The sequence below is a fragment of the Tachyglossus aculeatus genome, unplaced genomic scaffold, assembly GCF_015852505.1.
Source record: "Tachyglossus aculeatus isolate mTacAcu1 unplaced genomic scaffold, mTacAcu1.pri scaffold_75_arrow_ctg1, whole genome shotgun sequence".
In the NCBI taxonomy this organism is placed as follows: domain Eukaryota; kingdom Metazoa; phylum Chordata; class Mammalia; order Monotremata; family Tachyglossidae; genus Tachyglossus; species Tachyglossus aculeatus.
The window spans coordinates 958494-975666 of record NW_024045092.1 but is presented as its reverse complement, the minus strand read 5'-3'; the positions used below and the strand labels follow the sequence as shown (position 1 = coordinate 975666).

The following is a 17173-nucleotide window of genomic DNA, read 5'->3' as shown; positions in this document are numbered from 1 at the left end:
TGATTTTTGAGCTGATAAGAGAGGGAATTCCAGGCTAGGGTGGAAATGGGAGAGTCGATCGTGAGTAACAACTAGGAAGTTGCTTCGAGAGCTGAGAAGACGAGTTGAACGATGGAAAGGGGGTGAGGTGCAGTCATAAGATGGAAATCCTTCAAGCCGATTGTGAGTTTTGTTGCTTGTGAAAAGACACAACTTATCCTGAGGGGAGGTTGAGGAGAGGAGAGATGTAGGCTAAGCGGTGCTATAGGAAAGGACTAGATGTATGATGATGTATGCTTGTGTTTGTGTGTGTACAAGTATGAATGTAGATATGTGAGCAAATGGAATCAGTTTGGAGTATACGTGGTTATTTGTTGTTGTTTGTTTGTTTTATGGTATTTTTAAGTGCTCATTATGGGCCAGGTACTGTACTAAGCACTGGAGTGAATGCAAGCTGATCAGGTTGGACATAGTCCATGCGCCATAGTGTGCTCACAGTTGTAACCCACATTTTTCAGATGAGGTAACTGAGGCACAGAGACGGTAAGTGACTGGCCAAGTGTCACACAGCAGACAAGAAGCGAAGACTGGATTGGAATCCAGGTACCACTGTCTACCAGGCCCATTCTTTCTCCACTAAATGGATGAATTTATGTGTGAAGGCATTTCTTATTTGATTCTAAATCCACCGAAAAAAATTCACAACAGTCTTGAACATATCTTTATGTTCTCTGACCTTTGCTATTTGCTATTCATTTTAGTTTCAGTCTCCTCAACCAAATATAATTCTCTTGACACTCATTAAGAGCGTACTATGTACCAAGCAAAGTTTTAAGTGCTGGGAGATTCAGGACAATCTGGTAGGACAAGGTCTGGGTCCCACAAGGGATTCACAGACTAAGTAGGAGGGAAAACAGATATTGAATCCTCTTTTTACTAGTGAGAAAACTGAGGTGTAGAGAAATTGTCACCTTCCATGGCTACGCAGCAGAGAACTGGTAGAGGTGGGATTAGAAGCCAGGTCGTCTGAGTCCCAGGCCTATGTTCTTCCCGATAGCACCCTGCTTCTTCACAGTTCGAAGCTTGGTGCTTCCAGTAGAATGGTAGCTCGCTGGGGGAAGTTATTATATGTATTAATATCCCGTCCTCTGTAGGTACTCAATAAATAGAACTAATTGACTTAGTCCTATTCCTTCACCCCCAACATCAGTGTCTTTAAATTGAAGTATTCCCTCTTCCTGTGCAGGGAGTCGACATCATTCCCCAGAAATGTTCGGTGTCTCCACCGTGAACTCAGAGATCATTTTGAATTCAATACCTGTCTCCTCTCCATAGAGAATCACCAGCAAGTGTCCTGTCAATTCCTCAACTCACCTCATCAGTGGACTCTAACTTTGGCTCTTCCCTCATCACATGCAGAAAGTCAATGCTGCCTCCCCCAAATACCCAACGTCTCCACGGTGAAGGAGTTCCTCCTGCTGGGTTTCTTGGAGATCCCGGAGCTGCAGCTGGTCCTCGCTGTGCTGTTCCTCCTGGTCCACCTGGCGGCCCTGACGGGGAATCTCCTCATCACTGCCATCACCGTCCTCGACCGGCGCCGCCACACCCCCATGTTCTTCTTCCTCCGGGACTTGTCCGTCCTCGGCCTCCACTACATCTCTGTCACCATCTCCAAGTCTGCCATCATCTCCCTGACCGATCGTGGAGCCATCTCCTTCCTGGGCTGTGCTGCCCAGGTCTTTCTGGTGGTCATTTTGGCCACTTCAGAGTTGGTCGTCCTGATGGCGATGTCCTCCGACCACTACACTGCCATGACTGCCATCTGCCGCACCCTGCGCTATGAGCTCACCATGACCAACAATGCCTGTGGAAAGATGGCAGCGGCCTCCTGGCTCACCGGGGTGCTGTTCGGGGTCCTGTATTCAGCTTCGACTTTCTTCCTGAGCTTCTGTGGGTCCAGTATCATCCAGCAGATCCTCTGTGACGTCCCCTCCGGCCGACGATCTCCTGCTCCGAGGACCACGTCGTCATCGACTTGAGCATCACTGGTGGGGTAGCTTTACTTGTCGTCTGCTTCGTCTCCATTGTCGTTTCCTACGTGAGCAATTTCCAGGCCATGCTGAGGAGGCCGGCCGCCGAGAGCCAGGCCAAAGTCTTCTCCATCTGCCTGCCTCACCTTGCTGTCGTCATTGTCTTCCCCTTGACCAGAACTTTCGCCTACCTCAAGTCCGTGTCAGACTCTCCCTCGACCCTGGACCTGCTGGAGTCCATGTCCTACACCGTGATGCCCCCCGCCCTGATCCTCGTCATCTACAGCCTGAGGAACCCTGACATGAAGGCTGCACTGGGGAGAGTCCTAAAGGGAGATTCCTCCTCCCTCCTCTAAGGGACAGAATGTCTGTTTCGTTTTGCTGACTATCCCATTCCTCCTCATGGTTCTGACCTTGTGGGTAGCCGTGCAAAGGGCTGTCCAAAGAGGAAGTCCAGTGCTTGAGGATTTGTCAATGTCTGGGACAGAGGCTGATAAGCTGGTATGACTGGAAGGCCGGTGTGGGCAGGGATTGTCTCACTTTATTCTGAATGGTACTTTCCAAGCGCTTAGTATAGTGTTCTGCTCGCGGTAAGCACTCAATAAATATGATTCAATGAATGAATAAATGATTGGCAAGTGATTGTTTGGGCGACATCATGGTTTAGTGGAATGAGCATGTGGCTGGGAGTCATGAGATTAGAAATGTCTGCCTGGTTCTACCACAGGCCTTCAGTATCACCTTCCTTCATCTACGTAACCTCTCTGGGTCTCTCTGCAAAATCGGGGTTCAATATGTGCTCTCTCTTTTTCTTACAATCTGAGCCCCCGTGGGTTAGGAAACATGCTGATCTAATTCGTTTGTTTCTACTCCAGCACTTGGCCGTCTTTTGTAAGTAAGTTCTTCATAAATTAAATAATGATAATATCTATACTACTAGTGATAAGAACAGTAATTCTATGAATTTGAAGATCACTCTTGGCGGTTATGAAAATCAGAAAATCAGAGGGTGACAAGGTAGAAGGGATGAAATCATGGAAACGTTTCCCCACATGTGACTGCCTGTTTACTTGTTTTGATGCCTGTCTCCCCCCTTCTAGACTGTGAATCCTTTGTGGGCAGGGATTGTCTCTATTGGTTGCTGAATTGTACTTCCCAAGAGCTTAGTACAGTGCTCTGCACATAGCATTCAATTAATACGATTGAATGAATGAAGGAAGGTCTCCAGATACTAACTAAGCTTGCCAATCTGTCACTCCCTACCTCTGTGCTGAGGCTTCTGATTCTCCTTTCTTTACTCTGAGTAACCAATCGTACTCCCCCAGTGAGAATATGAGGATCTATTCTCTTTTTGATATGGTATTTGGTAAGCACTTACTTCATGTCAAGTACTGGTCTTAGCGTTGGGATAGATACAAATAAATCAGGTTGCACACAATCACTGTCCCACATGAGGGTCACAGTCTATGTAGGCGGGAGAACTGGTATTGCATCTCCATTTTACAGCTGAGGAAAATGAGTCCCAGAGAAGTGAGGTGACTTGGACAAGGTCACCTGGGAAGCATTCGGGAAAGCTGGGACTCTCATGCTCAGGTTCTTTCCACTAAATCATGCTGCTTCTCCTATTCAGAACCATACCACTCTCTCCCTGTCTGTCTCTCTGGAAACGAGTATACCTATGTAGAAGAAGATGCTGCTGTTGCCAAGGGAATATCACAGGCCAGGACCGTTGCTGCAGTTGGGAGTGTCAGGTTCCTATCTCCAGAGGGTTCTCGCGTCGCGTGGCCCATGAGATCCCTCCAAAGGGGCCCAGGCCAGTCCTCTGTGGATCCCCCTCAGAGCAGCGACTGCTTTATCTTCGGGGACGGGGCCCGCTTGCAGAGCAGATCGGCATCCATGGGAGGGCGGAGAGTGGCTGAGGGCTCCTGGCCGTACCGTGTGGCTAACCGAACCCAGGAATCCGAGGAGAAAAAGGAGACAAGCCCAGTCCAGAGTAGGTCAGTGCCCCCTGCCAGCCCCAGCTGCCCTGGTGAGAGTGAGAGAGAGGCAAGATGAAACCAGAAGGATGAAGCCAGAGATGGAGCCATTCTGGGGAGGTTCTCGCACTCGTGGAACAGAGTTCACTCATTCATTCTGTTATATTTAATGAGCACTTTTACTGTGTGCAGAGCACCGTACAAAGCACTTGGAAAGTACAATTCAGCAACAAATAGAGACTATCCCTGCCCACAACGGGCTCACAGTCTAGAAAGGGGGAGACACCAGTTCAGACCAAGACCATACCCCAAACAGAGCAGGCTTGTAGGAGGGGAATGGCTTGCCAGCAATAATAAATCATCAATAATCTTGGTACCTGTTAAGCGCTTACTGTGTGCCAAGCACTGTTCTTAGCACTGGGTTAGTTACAATTTTATCAGGTTGGACACAGTCCCTGTCCATCATGGGGCTCACACTTGAAGTGACTTGCCCAAGGTCACACAACAGACTTGTGTGGGAGCCGGGATTAGAACCCACATCCTTCTGACTCCCAGGCCCGTGCTCTATCGACCAGTGGCCCCATCGCCGACATAGCTCTTCCCCCTCCAGCATCCCTACCCTGGCTACCAGGGCAACCGCCCGCCAGGCTCAGATTCTACAACCGAGCTTCAGCACGATGCTGCAGTCACTTAGGCTGTCAGTAGTTCCCGTATGTCAAAAACGTTTTCCGTGGGAACGTGATTGTCATGGATGAGAGAGCGTGACAGATTCGGGGAAAAACCCCGGTACCATCATCAATTCTTCTGAACGGAAGCTCTCTTACGAATCAATGCCTTACCGTGGCAGGAGAATTTGCGTACGCCAATGAAGCTTAGAGCTATGCCATTGAGAGATACTGTTGCTAGGGTTACCTATAATGGCAAAGTCTAAGCGGAAGCGTCAGACAAAGTTGGTTTACCTGCGCTGGGCAGCCGGGGAATGGGAAAGAGTCAAAGGCAGATGGACAAATGATCAAAATGTGGATCAAGGACAACGGCGGAGACTCAGATTTTCACTGCATGAAAGGAGGCGATGGTAACCACTTTTTTATGTTTACCAAGAAAACTCTATGGATACACATACCAGAATGACTACTCCATGAAATCTTGTTGGTAAACACATGGCAGTGGTTTACCATTGCCTTCTTCCATGCGGTAAATTTGAGTCTCCGCCCTCGACTGTTTCCCGCACCATTGCTGCCCAGCACAGGTGAGTTTTGACTTGTAGCAGATTACCTTCCACTCGCTAGCCACTGCCCAAGCTAGGAATGGAATGGGTGGGCCTCTGCTTGACTTTCCCTCCCGTAGTCGAGAATGGTAGAGGACTGGAAAGTCTCCAGGTGCGATCCCGAGAGGGGCTGAAATCACTTCTAGACTATAAGCTCGTCGGAGGCAGGGAACGTACCTACCGACTCCATTATTTTGGACTCTCCCAAACATTTAGTACAGTGCTCTGCACACAGTCACTGCTCAATGAATACGTTGATTGACCTACAACATTTCACAGCAGCCAAGGTGCTCCTACCTGCAATTTAATTTAGTTTCTGTCTCCCCCAATCATAATGATACTTGTGGCACTTGTTAAATGCTAATTATACACAAAGTACAGTAGTATGTACTGGGGTAGATGCAAAGTAATCAGGTAGGACACGGTCTCTACTTAACACGGGGCTCACAGTTTAGGCAGCGAGGAGAAGAGGCCTTGGGTTTCCATTTTAAAGATTAGGAATCTGCAACCCAGAGAAGTTAAGTATGCTGTCCAAGGTCACACAGCAGGCAACTGGTGGAGCCAGACTTAGAACCCAAGTCCTCCGACTCCAAGGACTGTGCCCTTTCCAATACACTATTCCACTCCTATGAGACCGTGAGCTTGGAATTCCTTGGCAGCAGGAATCATTTTTACTAATACCTTTGAACTCTGTAGGTGCTCAGTACGTACAAAAGACTGATTTAGTCATGCGGGAATTAATGTTGATTCCTTTATCGACGCCACCAAGTTCCGTAAATTGAAGTCTTCCCTCTTCCTGTGCAGAGAGTCGACATCATCACCCAGAAATGTCCAACATCTCCACGGTGAGGGAATTCCTCCTGCTGGGATTCTCGGAGGTCCAGGAGCTGCAGCTGGTTCACTCCCCGCTGTTCCTCCTGGTCTACCAGGAGACCCTGACGGGGAATCTCCTCATCGTCGTTATCATCGCCCCCGAACGGCGCTTCCACACCCGCATGTTTTTCTTCCTCAGGAACCTGGCCCTCATCGACCTCTGCTACATCTCCATCACCACCCCCAAATCCGTCACTACCTCCTTGACTAACTGCCGAGTATACTTCAGGCTGCTGCCCGGATCATCTTTGTGCAGAAACGCTATGGATGTGTTACTCCCCTCCTCAAAAACCTCCAGTCGCTGCCAGTCAACCTACACATCAAGCAAAAACTCCTCACTCTCGGCTTCAAGGCTCTCCTCGCCCCCTCCTACCTCACCTCCCTTCTTTCCTTCTACAGCCCAGCCCGCACCCCCCGCTCCTCTCCTGCTAACCTCCTCACTGTGCCTCGTTCTCCCCTGTCCGGCCGTCGACCCCCGGCCCTCGTCCTCCCTCTGGCCTGGAATGACCTCCTCCCGCCCATCCGCCAAGCTATCACTCTTCCTCCCTTCGAAGCCCTACTGAGAGCTCACCTCCTCCAGGAGACCTTCCCAGACTGAGCCCCTTCCTTCCTCTCCTCCTCTTCCCCCCCCATCCACCCCGCCCTACCTCCTTCCCCTCCCCACAGCACCTGTATATATGTTTGTACAGTTTTATTACTCCATTTATTTTACTTGTACATATTTACTATTCTATTTATTTTATTTTGTTAATATGCTTTGTTTTGTTGTCTGTCTCCCCCTTCTAGACTGTGAGCCCACTGTTGGGTAGGGACCGTCTCTATATGTTGCCAAGTTGTACTTCCCAAGCGCTTAGTACAGTGCTCTGCACACAGCAAGTGCTCAATAAATACGATTGAATGAATGAATGAATGAATGAATGGAGAGGAAATGGCAGATTTTAGCGATGTTGTGAAGGTGGGACAGACAAAAGTTTGTGATGGATTGAATTTGTGGGTTGAATGAGAGAGAGGAGTCGAAGGTAATGACAAGGTTATGGGCTTGTGAGACAGGAAGGATGATGGGTCATCTACGGTGATGGGAAAATAAGGGGCGGATGGGGTTTGGAGGGAAAGATAAAGAAAATTGTTGGTAGGCACTTTTCCTGCCCAAAAGGAACTTACAGTCTAGAGGTGATTGATCAGGCAACCGGGAGCCATGACACGAGTTCTAACGCCAACCCTGTCACTGACCAGCTGTGTGACCTTGAGTGACCAACTTAACCTCTTTGAGCCTTTCTTTAACATGAGGATTCCATATGAACTTTCTCTCATATTCTGAGCCTCTTACGGTCAGGGACTTATTCTGAGCTAATCGTTTTGTTTCTACTCAGCACTTGCTGCAGCCTTTTGCATGTAAACTGCTAATAAAGACTATAATGATAATGTTGATAATTATAATTATGATAATTAATTATGATTATAATCAGGAACGCATGAATTTATACTTCCTGGGTTAGATGCAGCAACCCACTGCAGAATCTTGCAACAGTATATTTAGAGGGATCTTGTAATTGCTTTCTTGGGTATCTTCCAGGTACATTGATAATAATAATAATAATTTTCATTATTATTATTATGTTTGTTAAGCACTTTCTTTGTGCCAGGCAGTGTACTAAGCACTGGAATGGATACAAGCAAAACGTTTTGGACACAGTCCCCTGTCCCACGTGGGGCTCACAGTCTTAATCCCCATTTTACAGATGTGGTAATTGAGGCACAGAGAAGTTAAGTGACTTACCCAAAGTCCCACAACCGACAAGTGGCAGAGCCGGGATTAGAAACCATGACCTCTAACTCCCAAACCCGTGCTCTTTCCACTGAGCCACGCTGCGTTCTCTAGACTGCTAGTCTGTTATGGACAGGGAACTTGCTGGTTGATTTTGTTGTATTGTACTCTCCCAAGATTTTAATAGAGTGCTATGCACATAATAATTGCTTACTAAATACTTTTGACTGAAGATGATCATGATTAATAAAAATAATTTAGGATTCAGTCAATCGTATTTACTGAGTCCTTATGGTCTGCAGAACACTGTACTAAGCACTAGGGAGAGTATAGTATAACAATATAACAGACCCATTCTCTGCCCACAATGAGCTTACACTCTGGAGTGGGAGCAGGCATTATGGATATGGGCATAAATGATGTGGGGCCGGCAGGGTGTTTTGCCTGAGGAAGCAGAGAAGATTTTGGGAAGCAGAAACAGCTGGAGCCTTTTATTAAGATTAAAGGCTTTGTTATAATCAATAAGCAAAGCACTAAATACTAATCCATAACAAATTATAATCAATAAGCAAAGCACAAAATACTAATCCATAACAAATTATAAAGAACAAGAACAAGAAAGGGGTTCATGCATCACCGATCCTAATTCATCTGCTACATCCAGATCAACAACAGTTCACCTGGAGTTTCTAGAATCTGGAAAGTCAAAGGGGTTCATACATCACCGATCCTAATTCATCTGCTACATCCAGATGAACACTTCAGCTGGGAAGCCCCGGGACAGCTCACCCGGAGTGTCTAGAATCGGGAAAATCCCTGAGCAGTGCGTCCATTCCCAGGTGAGGCTTCGAGTGAGTTCAGGGACTTTGCCAGTTTTACAGTCCGAGACAAACAGCTTATCTAACTTAGTTTACACAAGCTTTGGTTATTTTTTGTATCCGTGTTGACACAAGGGCCGTTGTTCCCAAGGGTCTGCCCCGCTCCAAGGAACTGGCCAGGTGCCCGGTGCGGGGTGAGCCTCAAGAGCAAGGACATCCATTTTTTACAATACTTTCACCTACGTGACTAATCAACCGTCCTTTAACCCCTAACAAGAAATAGGTGTAGAAGTTATAATCATCCTTCGCGGGAGTTGTAAACAACCCTAATCAAACCATTACACAGGGGGATGAATAAAGACAGTAAGTCAGGGCGACAGAGAAGCGAGTGGAAGAAAAGGAAAAGAGGGCTTAGTCAGGGAAGGACTCTTGGAGGAGACGTCCTTCAGAAAAGCTTTGAAGAGGTGAAGAATATGGTGCACTCTTAGGGTACGACCGTTGGAAGAAGGAGAGTAAAAGATGGATACAGATCCCATCCAACTGCTCAGATCCATCTCTTCTCATCCAACCATCTATCCATTCATCCATCCAGTAGTCCATCACCGCAATTTATCGAGCACATCTTGTGTGCCAAGTGCGGTAGCCAGCTTTTTGGAGACTTCATTATCAGCCCCACCCAGAAGACCAAGGGGCGATGGAGGTCAGGGCCTCTCAGACCCACGTTGCCCAGTGAGAGGGACTTTGGTGGAGGGGGGTGAGGGGACAGGAAAGACAAGGAGGTGGATGGAAGAGTCGAAGTCAGTTTGGGGAGATGTTCACACTCAGGAACTATGTTGGGGTTCCAAACAGGGCCGCGTCCCCCGACCGAGAAGTGGGCTTGCAGGAGGGGTGCATTGTCCACTGCAGTGACCCCAGCCATCACAAGCGCCTCCAGCCTGATTGGCTTGTATCCACTCCAGTGCTTTGTACAGTGCCGGGAACATAGTAAGAGCAGAACAAATACAAATAATAATTATTATTATTATTATCCACTGCCCAACCATGGCTAACAGGCAGCCACCTGCTGGGTTTTGGCACTGTGGCACAGCCTTGGCAGTTTCAATAAAAATAATAATAATAATAATAATAATAATAATAATAATGGCAATTGTTAAGCGCTTACTATGAGCAAAACATTGTTCTAAGCGCTGGAGGGTGATACAAGGTCATCAGGTTGTCCCACGTGGGGCTCACAGTCTTAATCTCCATTTTACAGATGAGGTAACTGAGGCTCAGAGAAGTTAAGTGACTTGCCCAAGGTCACACAGCAGACATATGGTAGACCTCTGACTCGCAAGCCCATGCTGTTTCCACGGAGTCACGCTGCTTCCCAAGCACTCTGACAGTGCTCTGCACACAGTAAGTCCTCAATAAAACGATTGATTGAATGAATGAATGGATCTTAGGCCCATGCTGTTTTCACTAGATCACGCTACTTCACAAGTCACAGCACTGATAAAACGTTCACTCTCAGAAAGGAAAAGTAGCAATTCGGACAGATAAATTTTATTCCCAAGAAGACATCGATATTAAGGAATGCAACACAAGGAGGGAATTTTTCCACATCACGTGAGACTGATAGATTTTGGAGAGTTTCAGTGGTCTGGGAAGGAAAAAAATACTTTTGTAAGTTATGAAGATTAAGTGATTTACCCAAGAGAAGCAGCGTGGACAAGTGGATAGAGCTCAGGCCTGGGAGTCAGAAGGACCTAGGTGATGATCCCGGCTCCGCTACTTGTCTACTGTGGGACCTTGGACAAGTCACTTCACTTCTCTGTGGTTTCCGTTCCCTTTTTCGTAAAATCGGGATGAAGACTGAGCCCCTTGTGGGATATAAACCTGGTCCAATCTGTTATCTTGTATCGACCCCAGCGCAATGTCCTCTGAAGGGGGATTGTCCATCACACACTGATCTTATCAGACGTCCCTCTGGAACCTGAGAATGCCTCCTTTCATCCAGAAAAGACAACTGTTCACGTGCACCCCTCTGTAAGTCGCCTTATTGAGGTGAGTGATGCCAATATCAACACAAGGAGACAGTTTTTTTTCCAGAGAAAAGGGTGGGGTAATCTCCCCTTTATGACTCTCCCGATGGAGGCCTTCATGTCTCGGTTCCTCAGGCTGTAGATGAGGCGGTTCAGGGTGGGGGAACCACAGTGTTGAACACGGACACCAACAGGTTCAGCGCCGAGAGGGAACCTGACAGAAGCTTCAGGTAAGCACAGAAACCAGTCATGATGAACAGAGTGATGACGCCGACGTGACACAGGCATGTGGAGAAGGCTTTGGCCCGGCCCTCGGCAGCCGGCATCCTCAGTACAATCCGGAAGATGCTCACATACGAGATGACGACAGGGACGAAGCAGACAACTGCTAACGCTATCCCAACGGTCACGCTTATATCGATGGCGACGTGGTCCTCGGAGCAGGAGAACTTCAGCAGGGAGGGGACGTCTCAGAAGAACTGCTGGACCCCGATGGACCCGCAGAAGGACGGGGAGAAGGTTGAAGCTGAAAATAAGACCCCTAACAATCCTCCGCTGAGCTAGGAGGTGGCGGCCATCTTCTTACAGGCCCCTTGGTCCATGATGGCCTCGTAGCGCAGGGCGTGGCAGATAGCGGCGTAGCAGTCGTAGGACAGCGCCGAGAGGACAAAATACTCCGAAGCGGCAAACAAGATCACCAATAAGATCTGAGCCACACAGCCCAGGAATGAGATGGAGTTGCTATTAGTCAAGGAGGTGGTGCCGGATTTGGGGGGTGTTTGTGACGGAGATGAGGCAGAGGTCGAGAACGGACATGTTCCTGAGGAAGAAGTACATGGGGATGTGGAGGCGCCGGTCGAGGGCAGTGACGGTGACGATATGAGGAGATTCCCCGTCAGGGCCACCAGGTAGACCAGAAGGAACAGCGCGGTCTAGACCAGCAGCAACTCCCGGACTTCCGAGAAACCCAGTAGGAGGAATCCCGTCACCGTGGAGACGTTGGACATTTTTGGGAGGCACCATTGACTTTCTGCAGTGGATGAGGGAAGCGTCAAAGATAGAATCCATTGATGGGATGAGTGAATAAACTGACAGGACATTTCCTGGTGATTCTCCATGGAGAGAAGACAGTTATTGAATTCAAAATAATCTTTGAGTTCCTTATCCAGCAGGGATAAGGAAAGATCTAGATTTTCACGTTATTTTGGTTGATTTAAAGGGAATTCCTGAAATTGCCTCCCCTCTGCCACCCCAACAGAGTTGGTAGGCACATTCCTTGCCCATATAGAGTTTACTGTCTAGAGGTCGATCTTTTCCTATCTTTGTCTTCAACTCTCCCCACTGCCTGAACATGTTCGCTGTTTCCACTACCCAATACTTTGCATGCACACAGATACACACACAGCTTCTAGCACAGGGAAACTGATTGCATCAGCTCTTGCAAAGTGGAAAATGAATTCATTTAGTCGTAGTTATTGAGCACTTACTGTGTGCAGAGCACTGTACTAAATGCTGGGGAGAGTACAATAGAATAATAAACAGTCATAGTCCCTTCCCAAAACGATCGTACAGTCTAGAGTAATAACGGATTGTAGTTGGGTTGATTTCACTGACTTCAGTGCCATCCACCTGCTCTACCTCTTCTCCTCATTATGAGCTCTGTTCAACCAACCCTCCAAAGAGAACCTTCTTATCGTGACTCATTTTCGACACTTCCTCCTCCCACCTCTGGCTCCCAGCCTTCTTTTGACCTAGTAATCCACCATTTTCAATTCTCCAGCCCGAAGATATCCCACCTTCGAAAACCCTCTGGAATTCCACCTTCTCGAGGTGGATTTAGCTAATTCACTTCTTCCCACCATCAGTCAGTGACCATCTCCAGACTTAAGGCATCTGCAGACCCTCAGGATATTGATACTGAAGGTACAGTTGATTACTCTAGACTGTAAACTCCTTGAGGAAACATGTCTACCAATTCTTTTATATTGTATTGCTCCAAGCATTTAGTACAGTGCTCTGCACACAGTAAGTGCTCAATAAATGTCTCCGATTGGTTGACTGATTAATGTCTTCTTCCCCCCTAGATGGTGAGCTCCTTGTAGGCAGGGAACATGTGTACCAACTCTTTTATTGGGTGCTCTGCTCAGCACTCAGTTTAGTGCTCAGCACACATTAAGCATGCAAAAATATAATTATCAAGCGCTACTAATGATAACGGTAGTATTTATTAAGCGCTTCCTATGTGCCAAGCACTGTTCTATGCATTGGGGGAGATAGAAGGTAATCAGGTTGTGCTACCTGAGGTTCCCAATCCTAATCCCCATTGTACAGATGAGGTAACGGAGGCCCCAAAAAGCGAAGTGACTTGCCCCAAATCATCAAGAAGAGAAGCAGCCTGGCCCAGTGGAAAGAGGACGAGCCTGGGTTCTAATTCCAGCTCTGCCAATGCTTGCTGTGTGACCTTGAGCATATCACTTATCTTCTCTGTGCCTCACTTCTCCTGTTCTCCCTCCTGCTCAGACTGTGAGCTCCATGAGGTACAGGGATTGTTTCTAACCTGATCAACCTGCCCAGTGCTTTGAACAATGCTTGACATATAGTAAGCACATAACAAATACCATTAGAAAAATTAAAAAGAGGGAGAGCCGTTATTAAAACGCAAGGCCTCTGACTCCCAGCCCACGCTCTATCTGCTAGGCCTCATTGCTTCTCTCTTGAATCTGACCAAGATTGGTGGGGGGAAGGCCTGTGATGAGGAATTGGTGATGAAGCATCTGGATGGTGCAGTCTCAGTCATATCCTCTTGTCCCTACACGGATTGTTGAAGTCACCACGTCCCGGGGCTGATGCCATCCCATAACACCTTAGCCAGGAAGCCACAGTAGCTGGGGTTTGGGATGTGGATGGAGGGGGCCAGGGGGCTACCGTAAGGACAAATGTGTTCTCTCTGCTTGTGGAAGCAGTCCTGGTTCCAACTCTACCCTGGACCCCGGGTATGAACGTCTTCCCAGAGTGACCCTCACACTCACATCGATTAGCCTGATGCTTCCTCCCCCCCCCCTCCGCAACTTCTTTCACTCTCACCGGGCCAGCGTGGGGCTGGGTGACACCTGACCCGCTCTGGGCTGGTCTGGTCCCCCCTCTCTCCTCGGACTCCTGGATGCAGCGGCCACGGAGGGACGGCGAGGAACCATTAGCCCCTCTCTGCTCTCCCGTGGACACTGAGATGCGCTTTCCAGAAAGGCCCCTGTCCCCTTAGATAAAGTCACCAATGTACTGAGGGGGGTCCCCGGAGGACCGGGTCACGGCAGCCCGTCCCCACAGTCTTTGAGTCCCCAAAGAGATGAGGATCCAGTGATGGCATTTATCGGCAGGGTTTTCCTGACAACGGCACCCTAACGGGTCCCCCTCTTAGTGGCCACTTGGGCCAATGGGTGGGCGCTTCAGCTTCTTTCATTTCTCTTCAGTGGTACCTGTTAAGTGCCTACTATGTGCCAGGCACTGTACTAAGTCCTGGGACTCGATACAAGCTAATCAGGTTGGACATAGTCTCTGTCCCACATGGGGCTCACAGTCTCAATCCCCATTTTCCAGACTAGGTAACTGAAGCTCAGATAAATGAAGAGACTTGCCCTAGGTCTCACAGGAGAAGGGTAGCAGAGACAAGATTAGAACCCAGGTCATTCTGACTCCCAGGTTCACGCTCTATCGACTAGGCCATGCTGCTTCTCTGAGTTTCATCTTGTTCATGACCTCAAGCAATCAATCCGTCACTTAATCAGTTGTATTTTCTGACGTCTTCTGATTGCAAATCTAGAGAGAATGAGAAATTACTCTAAATCTATCCTAAATCCCTCCCGCGGGCTGACATGGGGGATCAACCCAGAGAAGAAACTTGAGAAGCAGCATAACTTAGTGGCAAGAGCCCGGGCTTGAGAGTCAGAGGATGTGCGTTCTATCCCACCTTCGCCACTTGTCTGTTGTGTGACTTTGGGCAAGCCACTTAACTTCTCTGGGCCTATGTTACCACATCTGAAAAATGGGGATTAAGACTGTAAACCCCAAGCTGTACAAACTGATTAGCTTGTATCTACCCCAGCGCTTAGAACAGTGCTTGACACATAGTAAGGAATCACCGGTTCCTAATCATCATCATCACATAGGAATCACCGATACTGGGTGAGTGGACACGATGGGAAATTCCCTGGTTTCAGAAGGAATATGTCTAGTAGAAAGCCTAAGGGTCAGCCTCTTCTATCTCAGAGTTGAGACACTGTACCACACTGGGGTGAGGCGGGCATTGCATTCTCTCCTCTGAATGGCTCTGTCCCCTTTCGAAATATCTCGGTGATGGAAAATGGAGAAATAATCGGTCAGCCCACATTTCCTCCTCCCCACCTTCCAGTCCAACAGAGCACAGCTTTCTCCATCTTCAAAGCCCCTCCATCATCCCGCCACTTCCAGGATGCCTCGCAAGGTTCATTTTTCTCCTCCCTAAGTCATCTTCTCCCAAATACCAATCAACATCTTAGACTACTTCTCCATTTTTGCACTCACACCGACTATTGAAGTTTTGTACATAGTGGGTTTTATAAAATTTACTCTTGAAGCACATAGTCATCTATTTACCATTCTTTCCATTTTATTCTTCATCCTCTCATTAAATAATTAATTCTGTGTCTATCTCCCCTGTTACATTTGAATCTCTTGTAAAGCAGGGATGGTGTTTAATTTATTTTGATCTCTCTGAGGAGTTCACTACAGTACTTTACACACAGGATTCATTCAACAAATATCATTGATTGATGGATGGATGAATTGATAGATGGATGCATGGATGGGTTGTTGGATGGTTGAATGGATGGAAGATTGGGTGGGTAGATGGGTGGACAGGTGGATGGATGGATGGGTGGATTATCTGCTGTGTGAATTTAGGCAAGGCACTTCACTTCTCTGTGCCTCAGTTATCGCATCTGTATAATGAGAACTGGCACCGCGAGCATCTTGTGGGATAGGGACTGTGTAACACCTGATTAGCTTGTATCTTCCCCAGCAGGTATTACAATGCCTGGCACATAGATAGCGTTTAGCAAATACCACTATTATTATAGATGGGCGGATGGGTATGGATTGATGGATGGATGGATGGATAAATTGACAGACAGATGGATAAACTGACAGATAGAACTATCATCTCTAGGCTGATGACAATCAAATCTACATCTCTGTCCCTGTTCTCTCTCCCTCTCTTCAGGCTCGTGTCTCCTCCTACCTTCAGGACATCTCCATCTGGATGTCTGCCCGCCATCTAAAACTCAATATGTCTAAGACTGAACTCCTTATCTTCCCTGCCAAATCCGGCCCTCTCCCTGACTTTGACTTTCCCGTCACTGTAGACGGCACTACCATCCTTCCCATCTCACAAGCCCGCAACCGCGGTGTCATCCTTGACTTCACTCTCTCGTTCACCCCTCACATCCACTCTGTCACAAAAACCTGCCGGTCTTACCTCCGCAACATCGCCAAGATCTGCCATTTCCTCTCTATCCAAACCGCTTCCTCGCTGGTTCCATCTCTCATCTTATCCTGACTGGATTACTGCGTCGGCCTCCTCTCTGATCTCTCATCCTCTTGCCTCTCCCCACTGCAGTCTGTACTTCATGCTGCTGCCCGGATCATCTTTGTGCAGAAAGGCTCTGGGCATGTTATTCCCCTCCTCAAAAATCTCGAGTGGCTGCCTTTCAACCTACGAATCAAGCAAAAACTCCTCAATCTAGGCTCTCCATCACCTCGTCCCCTCCTACCTCACCTCCCCTCGCTCCTTCTACAGCCCAGCCCACACTCTGTGCTTCTCTGCTGCTAAACTCCTCACTGTGCTTCGTTCTCACCTGTCCCGCCTTCGACCCCCGGCCCACGTCCTCCCCTTGTTCTGGAATGCCCTCCCTCTGCACATCCACCAAGCTAGTTCTTTTCCTCCGTTCATAGCCCTACTGAGAGGTCACCTCCTCCACGAGGCCTTCCAAGATTGAGCCCCCTTTTTCCTCGCCTCCTTCCCATCCCCCCCCCCACCTCCTTCCCCTCCCCACAGCACGTGCATATATGTGTGTACAGATTAATTACTCTATTTACTTTACTTCTACCCATTTATTATTCTATTCATTTTGTTAATGATGTGCATTTAGCTTTAATTGCATTTATTCTGACGGATTGACACCTGTCCACACGTCTTGTTTGGTGTCTTTCTTCCCTTTCTAGACTGTGAGCCCGTTGTTGCATAGGGACCGTCTCTATATGTGGCCAACTTGTGCTTCTCAAACGCTTAGTATGGTGCTCTGCACACAGGAAGCGCTCAATAAATACGATTGAATGAATGAATTCGAGGCCAGGATTTGATCAGTCAAAATCATTCGTTCATTGATTCCATCACATTTATTGATCGCT

The 17173-nt window shown here is 48.0% G+C and overlaps 1 non-coding gene across 1 annotated transcript; it reads right to left on the bottom strand.

Moving 5' to 3' along the window:
* Positions 1-5244: 5244 nt before the first annotated feature.
* LOC119924008 lies at positions 5245-5382 on the bottom strand. Its single transcript, XR_005449022.1, has one exon. It is a non-coding gene; the product is annotated as a small nucleolar RNA SNORA7 (small nucleolar RNA).
* Between the last annotated feature and the right edge of the window lie 11791 nt (positions 5383-17173).